Genomic DNA, 13,441 nt, shown 5'->3' with positions numbered 1-13,441 from the left:
TCTGACTTGGGCTGAGCATGGGGATACTCCTCCTACAGCCCCGGGGACAAGGATGGACACAGGGCACCCAAGGGTGATTGAGGACAGAGGGCTTGTGTGCAGGTGTGAGAGAGGGTCAGCTGTAAACAGAAGGGAGAAAGAGACAGCACACGCCTCACCCAGGCTGCCTTCACGTTTCACCAGGACTCCTGCAGGAACTTCCAGAACCATCTTCCTGTGTTTACCTTGGGGCACTGCCCTACCTCCACCCATCTATTTCCCACAGGGGACTAAAATGACCCTTAAGAATATCGACCTTAGCAGCACCCGCCTCCAGCTCTTCCCTGGCAGCCATGACTCTGAGCACAGACGCCCAAAGCCTCCACATAAAAGGGCCGGGGGATGCACAGCCTTTAGCTTGAGACAGTTAGGAGGAGACTGTCGGCAGGAGACCAGGAGTGGGTGGTCGCAGAGCCCTCCCTCCCACAGTCAGCCTGGCAGCGGTGTCCTCACAGAGTAGAGTGTTATAAGAGGGGGATGGCCGCCTTCTCCCCAGCCCTCCAGGCCTTCCAGCCTCAGGCCTGAAGGTGAGCTGAAGGGTGGGGGACAGGTTGGGGATGGTGACCGGCAGGGCTCCAGAGCCCTCGCTTGGCCGCCCACTGGCCGGGCCCATCCTTGGGAAGACAGTGAACCTCTCATCCATCCCCACCTCTGAGACCTGAGGTGGTGGAGGTCTCCATGGGTCCCAGTCCACAGAGGCCTCAGCAACTGGAGTAACTGGACACTGTCATTAAGGTGACAGCTTTAACCAGCTTCAGTCACTCCATTCAAGTTCCAAGAACTGGGCCAGCTGAGGTCAGTTGTCGACCCCAAGCAGGTGCCAGAGGTCAGGGTTAAGTGGCAAGGACATTGCACAGCATGGCTTCAAGTCCATTCTATGGTGGGGGCTGTTCTCTAAAGGGCAACAGTTGGGAGCTAGGGATTAACCTGAAGGGCATTTGCAACACGTGTTCCTATGGCTCCTATACAATGATCTCTCCAGGTTAAATGAGAAGCCTGAGTGCTGGCTCGGTGCTGGGTGCCTGGCTCCCTCAGTGTTAACAGCTGAGCAGGCTTGGGGACTGAAGGGCACCAGCGGCTGAGATCTGCCTTTTCAGCAGGGCTTGGGTACTGGCGAGAGGGCTTAGACTAAGTGCTAGAGGAAGGGTCCCTGGCAGGGTAACCAGCCCTCACAGGGAAACCCTCCTCTTAGCTAGGACCTGAACCTCAGGGTGAAAGTTGAGCCTTGGGACCTTGCCCTTTCTTGTCAGAACAGAGAATTTGCTTTGCTGGAGGTTTATAGGAACATCATGACCTACTATCAAGAGCATTAATCTGACACTGGGAAGTTTGCCACTAACCTGGCCCTCCCCCCTCACTTTTGTATAAAAGGGCTTTGTTGAGAGCTTTTGGGGAGTTTGGGGTTTTTAACACATGCGCCGCCTGTCTGCTTGCATGGCCCTGCAATAAAACTCTACTGCTCCAAACTCTGACATTCTTGTATTGCTTGACTGCACTGTGTGTCAGGCAAATGGACATACTTTCAATAAAACATGCAGCTCAAACTATTCTGCTGGGGCCTGGGGTCCCCTGAAGGCAGAGCTGGAGGCCAGGCTCACTCCACCCCCAGAACAAGACTGAGGGCTGGGGCAGGTGGTCAGGGGAGGAGGGAAAGTCCATCCAAGGCATGCTCTGACCTGGCCACCCATCTGGGATTGCACCTGCCTGGACCTTCTGAGGAGCCTTCATGGGATGCCTCAGGCTCCTCCTCTCCAGGGAGGAGAGGGGAGCATCTGGGTGTGGCTCTCACCCCACGGGCCTGCTCCACAGGGCACCGACTCTCTGGGTTTCCACATGTGGAGCATGTGAGTGCCTAACAGGCTCCCATGCCTGGAGCCCAGGGAAGGAAACCAGAGACCCGGGACCTGGAAATGATCCCGGGGTGTCTCCTAAGTCCCTCCCTATGTGCTGCAGAGCCTTCTCCACCCTTTTGTCCAAACCTCCCTCGGAAGACTGTCCTCAGTGCCTCTGACTCTGACTCCCTCTCAGCCCGTGTTTCCCTGAGGCTTCAATCGGCCCTTCCATTCCTTCCTGAAGATGTCAGCAGTCATGGCCAGCATCTGTCTGACCTTCAGAAATATGAGTTCATTCCTTGTCAGTTCTTCATCAGTTCCTGGAGAATTCCCATCCTGCACAGACTTCTCCTGGGCAGGGTTTCAGGCACTGAGTGATACAACCATTCAGTGTCCACCCCCACATCCTCTGAATCCTTAGAGCTGGATCCCATTGAGCTCATTGTGTGGTTGATGCAATTCCACAGTGACCCCCGTGTCAGGTTAGATCCCTGTGTCTGAGCAAGAGAAACTGAGTCTGGCTAAGTGAGCACAGAAGAGGGTGCACTGGAGGGAAGTAGGCCAGGTCAGAGAATGGAAAGAAGCCCCCAAACACACACAGTTCATGAAGGAGAGGGAGCAGGACAGGTCCCCCTGCACGAGCTCACAGTCTGTCCCCAGAGGCCCCTGCCAGCAGGATCTTAGGTCCAAGCACCTGGAATCCCAGTGTCAAGTTCCCACGACACAGAATAACTTGGGTCAGAGGACTGTATTCTTGGACCAATAGGTCAGGCTGAAGGATGAGGAAGAAGAATGTGTAATAGGGACCTGAACCCTTGAGAGAAAGTCTCAGGTCAAGAGGTTCCAGATGTAGTGCTTCCTGGATGTACACGTGCCCTCTTGGATCAACAGACATGACTTTCCTCACCCTGTTCTGGGTCCAAGCACCCCACACACAACAGTAAGTGCACCGCTCACTTCCCCAGCTGGAGATAAACATGAATCACCTCCCCCTGCTGCATCTTGCAGGGATGTCAGGGGTGAAGGGCAATGCCAGTGCATCTCCTGCTCCATTGGGCTCCTTTCTCAGTACTCTGCATGTATATTATGTATGCGCAGGCAACAGGGAGGTGCAGTAGACACCAGCCTCCAGGAGCGCTGCTCCCTTGATACCAGTTCTTAAGGGTGATTCCACTCAGTGTTCCTCTTTCCTGTAGGAAAATTCACTCCTATGGAGCCTGAGCCCTTTGTTGGTTCCAGTTCAGTAAGACTGTGGAGTTTTCTGTTAACCTGTATCATCTGTCACGGTCTTCCAAGAAGGATTCCTAGAAGAGGCCCATGAGTAGAAGGAATCCGTGAAGTTCTACTCATGTTTCTACTGCTCTCCTGTGTAGCAACCGTATAAATCTCTCTTGATAACCAAGGTCATTACCACATCCAACCCATAACCTCATTGTTATCCACAAATCAAGGAGCATGAGGAATCAGATATGGCATTTCAACGAAACTTTCTGTTCTGCCTTCACAGAGGTAGTACCCTCTTTAGTACTAAAACCTCTAGTCCAGAACGTTCCAGAGTCATGGGCATTGAAAACAAAAACTTTGAGATGGGCTTATAATGGGTAGTCATGAAATGTACTGCCTTGTCTTAGCTTCTTAATTCCTAGATCCATAAAACATGGGTATGGGAGCAAATGCACTAAATACTGGGTGTGGATTCAGAGCATGACACATTCCATGAGACCACAACTCAAGCGTTCAAGATATTTCTCCAGGAGACATGGCACTGAGTCCCCTTCAGGACAGTTCAGTGATATCTCAGGCCATTGCTTCTGAGGGCTAAATTCATTAGGCTCCAAGTCAACTTTGATGAAGGGCAGTCCATGATGTATGGTTAGACGTCGTCTGCCTGCCAGCCGCTTTGTTACAGAGCCCATTTTGAAAGTGTTAGGCTGTCTGGGGAATATAGACTGTCTTATATTCTTTGGGGTTCACACAACTGTTTTTTTAGCCATACCACACCGCTTTTGGGATCTTAGTTCCCGATGAGGGATTGACCCTGCACCCTCAGCAGTAAAAGCAGACAGCCCTAACCACGGTCCACCAGGGAAGTCCCTCACAGAAATTCTTCTGTTTTTTTCTGTAAAATGTATCTCCAATGGTTCCATTTATTTTTTTTTTTTAGTTGGAGGATAATTGCTTTACAATGTTCTGTTGGTTTCTGCCTTACAACAGCCAGAATCAGCACTAACTGTATATATATATCCCGTCCCTTGTGAGCAAATTTCCCTGCTCCTATTGCATTCCTCTAGGGTCCTCACAGAGGCCCAGGCAGGGCTCCCTGTGCTATACAGCAACTTCCCGCCCGTTATACATTTTACACACGTGTGTGCACACTCAGTCATGTCTGACTCTGTGCAACCCCATGGCCTGTAGTCCATCAGGCTCCTCTGTCCGTGGGATTCTCCAGGTAAGAATACTGGAGTGAGTTGACATTTCCTCCTTCAGTTTTACACACGAGAGTGTAAATATGTCGCTGCTACTTTCTTCATCCATCCCACCCTCTCCTTTCTCAGTTGTGTCCACAAGTCCATTCTTGAATGTGTAAATTTAGCTCTTTCACTAAACTTGAAACGTTTTCAGCCATTATTTCTTCAAATATTTTTCCTCACTCCTTTCATTCTTCTCTCCAGCTGGGAACCCAATTCCTCAATTACCTATTAACTTTATATCTTTCAATGTTTTCCTACAAGTCCATGAGGCTTTTTTTTTAAACTTTTTTCTTTTGTTTCCTCAGATTGGATAATTTCTTTTAAAATCTATGTTTAAACTCACTCTTTCTCTGCCATCTCCATTCTGTTATTAAGTGCAAACATTTCATTTTAGAATTTCAGATACCATATACTTCAGTTCTAAAATTTTCTCTTGCTCCTTTTTTGTCCTTTGGTATTTTCAATTCCTCTGTTGAGATTTCTATCTTTTCATACACATGTAGTTTCCTTTATCTCATCAAGCATAGTTATAATAACTGCCTTTAAATTTTTGTTTATTAATTCCCACATCTGGATCATTCAGTGTTGACCTCTGTTGATAGTCTTTTCTTTTGAGAATGGATTACATTTTCCTTCCTTTGGGTCAAGTAATTTTTAAAAATATCCTGGACGTTATGAATATTATCTTGAAGAGGCTATGGATTCTTTTAGTGTGTGTGTGCGTGTGTGTGCTCAGTTGCTTAGTCGTGTCTTACTCTTGGAAACCCCATGGACTGTAGCCCACCAGCTCCTCTTGTCCATGGGATTCCCCAGGCAAGAATACTGGAGTGGGTTGCCATTTCCTTCTCCAGGGGATCTTCCCGACCCAGGGATGGAATCTGTGTCTCCTGCGACTCCCACATTGGCAGGAAGATTCTTTACCACTGAATCACCTGGGTAGCCCTATTCTTTTATTGGGTTGGCTAAAATGTTAGCTTGGGTTTTTCCCCTGGATGGTATGGAAAAACCTGAACAAACTTTTTGGCCAACCCAATTATATTCCTCCAATAATAATTTTCCCCCTTTAGCAGGCAATTCACTTGGTTAGACTGAAATTGCAAGTCTGTCTTGTCTGCGATGAGAGGCAACTACCATCTTAGCTCAGACTTCTTTTAGTCCTTACAATGCTATGTGGTAAGGATCCATCAGACACTGGTGTAGAAATTGTGCACAGAATTTGGCCTTGCCTTTCTTTCTCTCCTTTCACCATTTCTCCTCCCACAGTCCTGGTTGCTCTGGGTTCTGTCCTCTGGGGTTGCTTTTGGGCCAGAAAAATAGCAGGCTTTCTATCATAGTTTCAGTCCCTTTTATCTGTCCCAGAACTGCAGCTTCCTTCAAGGGAAAGCCACAAAAAAAATGACAAACTTGTCTTCTGCCCATCGTTCAATCCATGTTTTGTTGTTGTTCATTGTTCAATCTCTAAGTCATGTTCAACTATTTGCGACCCTGTGAACTGCAGCACACCAGGTTTCCCTGTCCTTCACTATCTCCCAGAGTTTGCTCAAACTCAAGCCCATTGAGTCAATGATGCCATCCAACCAGCTCATCCTCTGTTGCCCCCTTCTCCTCTTGCCTTCACTCTTTCCCAGCATCAGAGTCTTTTCCAGTGAGTCCGTTCTTCGCAACAGGTAACCAAGTATTGGAGCTTCAGCTTCAGTACCAGTTCCTCCAATGAATATTCAGGGTTATTGACTCTCCTCAAAGTCTTTCTGTTCTGCTTCTCCTGAGCCCTCACGTGGCAGTTCTGCACTCTGCACTTTTGTGTTTTGTACTTTGTACCAGGTCTAGAGTGTGTGGTTGTTGCCTGCAGGAGAGTCTGCTTGTCAGGAGCTTGTCTGAAATGATTTTTGAGCCTTACTTCTTTCGCTGACTTGTTGTGTGATCTGGAAGAAGTCGCATCCCTGCCTTTGCCTGTTTCCCTATCTACACAATAAAATAATAACTCTGCCCCTTTTCAGAAGAATCACATGATAAAAAAGTAAATGAATTGCAAATGGCCAAGTTCTCTTCTGATAGAATCATACCCTTTGCTCCTCCTGTCCTTCCACAGGCTCTCCAGGGTCCAGGGTACCCCATGACCTCTATCCTAGGGAAGCAGGCCCTTACAGGGAGGGAGAACTTGGACCTTGGTGTTCCAGCCCCCCTCCCACTGCCTTCCCCTTGGACATGTATCAGAATGATGAAGAAAGGACTTTAGAGTCAGACCTGGGCTTCTATTTTTCTTTATATCTCTGAGATCTTAGATAAGTTGTTTCTCTTCTGAGCCTTGATTTCTTTCTTTTTTTATATATTTACTTGGCTGCTCTAGGTCTTAGTTGCTATGGCATGGGGGATTTTTAGCCATGGCCTGTGAACTCTTAGTTGCAGTGTGTGGGTTCTAGCTCCCTGACCAAAAATTGAACCCTGACCCCCCAGCATTGCTAGCGCAGAGTCTTAGCCACTGGACCACCTGTGGCTCGTCCAGTGAAGTCCCTTAGCCTTGATGTCTTCATTTCTAAAATGGGTACCTCCCTCCTGGAGTGGATGTAAAATTAAATTTAAATTTAAATTTGTAACTGTTTATAAAGACCTCAGTGAACTTCTCTGGTGACCCAGTGGTTAAGTGTCTGCACTTCCAGCACAAGGAGCATGAGTTCGATCATCGGTCGGGGAACTAAGATCCTACACGCTACAAAGAGTGACCAAAAAAAAACAAAAACAAAACCTTAGCATCACAAGCTCTCCACAGTGAATCACTGCTCTCCACGATCACCAGCCAGGAAACAGGATTTGCTTTCCTTCCTCCGGTCCCTTCTGAGTTGAATCCTTGCCATTCCCTCAGCTTCCTCTGTTTGTTGAGAAAAGGATGTGCGGTCAAGCAGGGATAAGCCACTGCAGAAAAATCCAAGTTTCCTATAAACAGGCTCCCAGGAGCCTCGATGTGCATTTGAGCACCGTTCTCCACCAACCCCTGCTTTTTTTTTTTCAAATCCTGCCTTTATTTATTTTTTAAAATTTATTTATTTTAATTGGAGGCTAATTACTTTACAATATTGTATTGGTTTTGCCATACATCAACATGCATCTGCCACGGGTATACTGATGTTCCCCATCCTGAACCCCCCTCCCACCTCCCTCCCCATACCATCCCTCTGGGTCATCCCAGTGCACCAGCCCCGAGCATCCTGTATCATGCATTGAACCTGGACTGGCGTTTCGTTTCACATATGATATTATACATGTTTCAGTGCCATTCTCCCAAATCATCCCACCCTTTCCCTCTTGCACAGAGTCCAAAAGACAACCCCTGCTTTTTAATTTCTACTTTCATTCAGAACGCAATTCACCTCTGCCCACTCAAGCCTAGGTCTCGCTCAGGACACTGAGGATACGTGGATGTACTTGGGAAAGCCACAGTCTAGTCATCAGAATCTGGTAGAAGGATACAGGCCAGGAAGAACCCTCTGGGGAGGACTCTGGAAGGTTTCTTTAAGTAGGTTTTGTCTGCTTTGGGCTTTGGAGGAGGACCTAGATCTTTCCAGGTTACAGACGTGTTTCCAGTGGAGGAAATGGCATGAGAAAACACCTGGATGCACTCAGTCAGTAAACAGTATCCGACACAACCATCAGTTCAGCTGTTTCTGGTCTGACACCCACATGTATTCCTACACCATAGCTAATCAGATCAGATCAGATCAGTCGCTCAGTTGTGTCCGACTCTTTGCGACCCCATGAATTGCAGCACGCCAGGCCTCCCTGTCCATCACCAACTCCCAAAAGAGGGGTTGGGAAGGATGCCTCCAAACCTATGAAATTTCATGGCAGCACACTGTAGGGAGAGAGCAATTGGCCAGGCGGCGGCAGTCAGGCTCTCTCGCCCCACTCCACTCTTGTCCTGCAGCTGGGATCACTTGTGGCACTGCGCACACACATCACGGTGTGGTCCTTGTAAGCACCCCCTGAAACGCTCTTGTAGTTGAGGAGAGGCGGGTCGAGGCACCTTGAGTTCTGTGGAGTTGTTGTCATTGTCATTGCTACTCTCAGCCGTTAGAGCAAAGCATAGCTACCTTGCTGCTTCAAACAAATATGTCTGCCATTCCTACCGCTCCTGTCTTCCTCCAGCTTCCCTGCTCGCGCCTTGCCTACCCTGGGTCAAGGGAACCGTGAGAAACAGCAAGACACACACTAACCAGAATCATAACAATCCTGATAAATATTCCTCCCTGGTTAAACCTCCACCAAAACATGTATCTAGTATCACCGCCCAGCAACGCTTTGCAGCCTTAAGTCCTGGGGCTCCTGATTATTTTCTTCTGGATGTAAGTACTGGTGAGTTTTGCTTCTCATGGAGACTATTTCTTCCAAAATAAAAATCAGATCAGAGGGATGGTATGGGGAGGGAGGTGGGAGCTGGGGTTCAGAATTGGGAACACATGTACACCCGTGGCGGATTCATGTTGATGTATGGCAAAACCAATACAATATTGTAATGTAATTAGCCTCTAATTAAAATAAATAAATTTAAATTAAAAAAATCAGATTCTGGGTGTAGCCTTCTGGATTAACCCATCATTTTAATGCAGTGGGAAATGACTACTCAGCCTCTGAATCTGTACTCACAGCTTCACCGAAGAGTTTAAGTCGTAGAAACCTCAGAGTGTCTGCAGCCACTCGACCAGCCACAACTTGTACAGAAAAGAGCAGCCAGGAACGACTCAGGTCTGCAGGTTGACAGGAAAAGATGGTCTGGCATGTCCCGCATATCGTTAGCTTTTGCCAAGTCTTTCTGTTTGATCGTGTGAAAACTTGCCCCAGATTGCTTTCAAAACTTGAATGTTCTGGGTAAACCCACTTTATTGTTTTCCCTGGGTATAAAATAAACGTTATTCCTTTTTCTTAAAAAAAAAAAAAAGTATGTTTAATTAGAAGAAGATAGCTTTACAATGTTTTGTTGGTTTCTGCCATACATCAACATGAATCAGCCATAGGTATACGCATGTCCTCTCCCTCATGAACCTTCCTCCCACCCCAACCTAAATACAATCCCACCTCTCTAGGTTGTCACTGAGCACTGGGAAACCCACTTTATACCAACATCATTCTACTAGAGTTACTTGAGTATAAAACCGCAAAAAATAAACAAAAAGCCCAAACAACAAAGATCATGTATGGTGTCACTGAGGACTTCTTACATCCCAGGCTGCAAGCCAAGAGCCAGGGATGAAGTGGGTTTGGGGTTGGAAAAGGGGCAGCAGGAAACGAGCCCAGAGTGGACAAGTAACTAAGGTCACACAGTCACGAAGTGCCAGGGCCTGTGCAACCCCAGCTGATCTGAACCCACTGAAACTGGGTCTGAACAGTGGTTCTAAACCTGGACTGTCCTCTGTGTTGGCCAGCCTAGGGGTGGGCTGACATTGAGCCTGGTGCCCAGGGACTTACTCTGTGTGAGCTCAGTTTTCCTTTCGGGCGTATCTTGGATACTGGAGAGACAGTGGGGTTATAACTCAGTGACCCACGATCTCAGACTGAGGACTGGGATCTACAGAGGTGATAACAGCCAGGCCTCACTGATCAGTGATCCTGGGGACATGGGGACAGGGGGAGGAGGAACATGGCCTGTGAAAGCAGGATTATTGTCCCCATTTGACAAATGGAGAAACAGGCACAGAAAGATTGGGTAACAGATCCAAGATAGCTGAGCCTGGGTTCAGAACTACTCTTTCCATGTCCCCGATGGCTCAGCAGGTAAAAGAATCCACCTGCAATGTAGGAGACACAGGGGACATGGGTTTGATCTCTGGGTCTGGAAGATCCCTGGAGGAGGGCATGAAAACCCACTCCAGTATACTTGCCTGAAAAAATCCCAGGGATGGAGGAGCCTGGTGGGCTATAGTCCATGGGGTTGCAGAGTCAGACATGACTGAGCCACTAAGCACAAGAACATTCCTCTGAAGAGTAAAGGGGTGGAGGTGACTAAGAGATGCCCAGGCTCCTCATGGGTTCCCAGACCACCTAGGGCATGGACAGGTGACCCCAGGAGACAGCAACCATGGGATGCATGCTCTCCTCCAGGCACCAGTATTCCTTAGTAAGGATGAACCCTAATTTACCTGTTGCTGTTTAGTCACTCAGTAGTGTCTGACTCTTTGTGACCCCATAGACTGTAGCCCGCCAGGCTCCTCTGTCCATGGGATTTCCCAGGCAAGAATACTGGAGTGGGTTGCCATTTCCTTCTTCAGGGAACCTTCCCAACCCAGGGGTCGAACTTGCATCTCTTGCATTGGCAAGGGGATTCTTTACCGCTGAGCCACCAGGGAAGCCCACACCTAATTTACCTACCTATGCCTGGACATGGAACTACAGAGTGGTTCCAAATGCGAAAAGGAGTACGTCAAGGCTGTATATTTGTCACTCTGCTTATTTAACTTCTATGCAGAGTACATCATGAGAAACGCTGGGCTGAAAGAAGCACAAGCTGGAATCAAGATTGCTGGGAGAAATACCAATAACCTCAGATATGCAGATGATACCACCCTTACGGCAGAAAGTGAAGAGGAACTAAAAAGCTTCTTGATGAAAGTGAAAGAGGAGAGTGAAAAAGTTGGCTTAAAGCTCAACATTCAGAAAACGAAGATCATGGCATCCGGTCCCATCACTTCATGGCAAATAGATGGGGAAACAGTGTCAAACTATTTTTGGGGGCTCCAAAATCACTGCAGATGGTGATTACAGACATGAAATTGAAAGACGCTTACTCCTTGGAAGGAAAGTTATGGCCAACCTTGATAGCATATTCAAAAGCAGAGACATTACTTTGCCAACAAAGGTGCGTCTAGTCAAGGCTATGGTTTTTCCAGTGGTCATGTATGGATGTGAGAGTTGGACTGTGAAGAAAGCTGAGCACTGAAGAATTGATGCTTTTGAGCTGTGGTGTTGGAGAAGACTCTTGAGAGTCCCTTGGACTGCAAGGAGATCCAACCAGTCTATACTAAAGGAGATCAGCCCTGGGTGTTCTTTGGAAGGAATGATGCTAAAGCTGAAACTCCAGTACTTTGGCCACCTCATGCGAAGAGTTGACTCATTGGAAAAGACCCTGATGCTGGGAGGGATTGGGGGCAGGAGGAGAAGGGGACGACAGAGTATGAGATGGCTGGATGGCATCACCAACTTGATGGACATGAGTTTGAGTGAACTCCGGGAGTTGGTGATGGACAGGGAGGCCTGACGTGCTGCGATTCATGGGGTCACAAAGAGTCGGACAGGACTGAGCGACTGAACTGAACTGAACTGTTGCCTGAATGTGTGTATTGTTACTGAGTTTCCTAAATTTTTAAAAATATAGTAAGAACAATGCTGGGATGACAATCAGCTTTGGGAGACCATGGGCCTCTTGGGAAATTGCCATGCCCCAGAGCACTGGGTTTGCCTGTCCTGGCCTCCACCAGATTCCCCATTGGCAAGAAAATAGATGCTGTCCCTGATCCAGGGAAGCTGTGAGTCATCCATGGTAAACAGAGAACACAGAAGATTCCTTTCCTAGCTGGTCAGGTCAACAGGTGCATGTAACTGCATTAGGGTATGGGGGCAAACTAGAAACCCACAGAGGCTTCTCACCAAGGCCAATGCGTCTGACAGGTCTACACCTCTCCCCTGAAGATTGCAAAGGATGTGTGAGCAGCCTGTCACCAGCAAGGTGTCAAGTCTCACAAGCAATATGGAGAATTTGCTGTCTGGAAATACTTTTGGGTGGGTGGGTGTCTTTTCTTTTGGTTCCTCCATTATTACCTGCCAATCCAACATGTAGGGGAAAGATCTCATGTTGGGGGACTCCATTTAGTTTGAGAAATCAAGGAAGTCTTCCCTGAAGAAATGGCATTTGGGCTCACATTTGAAGACTGAGCGAGGGTGGAGGAGGTTGAAGAAGAAAGTGGTGGTTAGAGGTTTCAAGGCAGAGGCCTGGCACCTGTTAAGATCAGAAGCCCCGAGATCAGGAATCTGGGAGACAGTTCGTGGGGGCTGGAAAGGGAATGGATGGGACTGCCACAGGCCACCCCAGCTTCCCTACACCAGGACTCGTGCTGAATCCTCTGCAGGGGCTGCCTTGTGAGCACCAGACTTTGCCAGCAGCCTCTGAAGGGACGGGAGGTGGCACTGTCGGCACAAACATGGTTGCTGTTGGAGCCGCTTGTCTGCAGCCCCAGGGGACCAGGAGGACAAAGCCTGCTGAGTGGCTGCTTCTGACATTAGCTGTTACAGGAGAGGTAGGGCAGGGAAAGACCCAGGGTGGCACCGGGAAGGAGCCCCAGAGGCAGGATGCGGGCACACAAGAGACCCTGTCTGGGGGCTCCCCTAAACTCTTAGAAGAATCTGATAGGTCCTGGGACCCAGCAAAACAGGAGAAGTGGAGCCAGAGAAATACTGCTTTGTGACTGTCCTGCCCACAACTGAAAGTGAGGTGTGAAGTGTTAGTTGCGCAGTCGTGTCTGACTCTTTGTGACCCCATGGACTGTAGCCCACCAGGCTCCTCTGTCCATGGGATTTCCCAGGAGGGGGTTGCCATGCCCCGCTCCAGGGGATCTTCCCGATCCAGGGATCAAATTCTGGCTTCCTGCGTTGCAGGCAGATTCTACTATCTGAGCCACAGGGAAGTCCTGGAGGGCCAGAGAAGTAGGTTACATGCAGATTTACCATCCATGTTGGGCATGTGGGACTCGTACCTCCCAGCAGGGTGGGCTGGTTTGCCCAGAGATGACAACAGGCCACGTTCCGTTTGGGTCGGGTCCAGATGAGAAAGGCACCCAGAGCTCCTCTGGCCTCAGATCTGCCCACTGACTTGAGGTCGCCAGCCCCACCCCCACCCCCTGCTGAGTAGGACCCCTCTGTGTATTTCCACCTTCTCCCCGGGGTTCCTGCCTCCTTCCCAATGTCCAGCTGTCCCTCTGGGCAGGGTGGTGGTTCTCAAAATCTTTGTGGTTGTCAGCAGAGCTGTTGGCTACATTCTTGTGATTACTCCCCTGCCTTTCAGATACAAGACAGGATTCTACTTTCTGTCTTACTTACGATGCGGTGAGAATGTATCAC

This window comes from Bubalus kerabau, chromosome 1, assembly GCF_029407905.1.
Source record: "Bubalus kerabau isolate K-KA32 ecotype Philippines breed swamp buffalo chromosome 1, PCC_UOA_SB_1v2, whole genome shotgun sequence".
In the NCBI taxonomy this organism is placed as follows: Eukaryota; Metazoa; Chordata; class Mammalia; order Artiodactyla; family Bovidae; genus Bubalus; species Bubalus kerabau.
Note: the sequence above shows the minus strand (reverse complement) of the source record.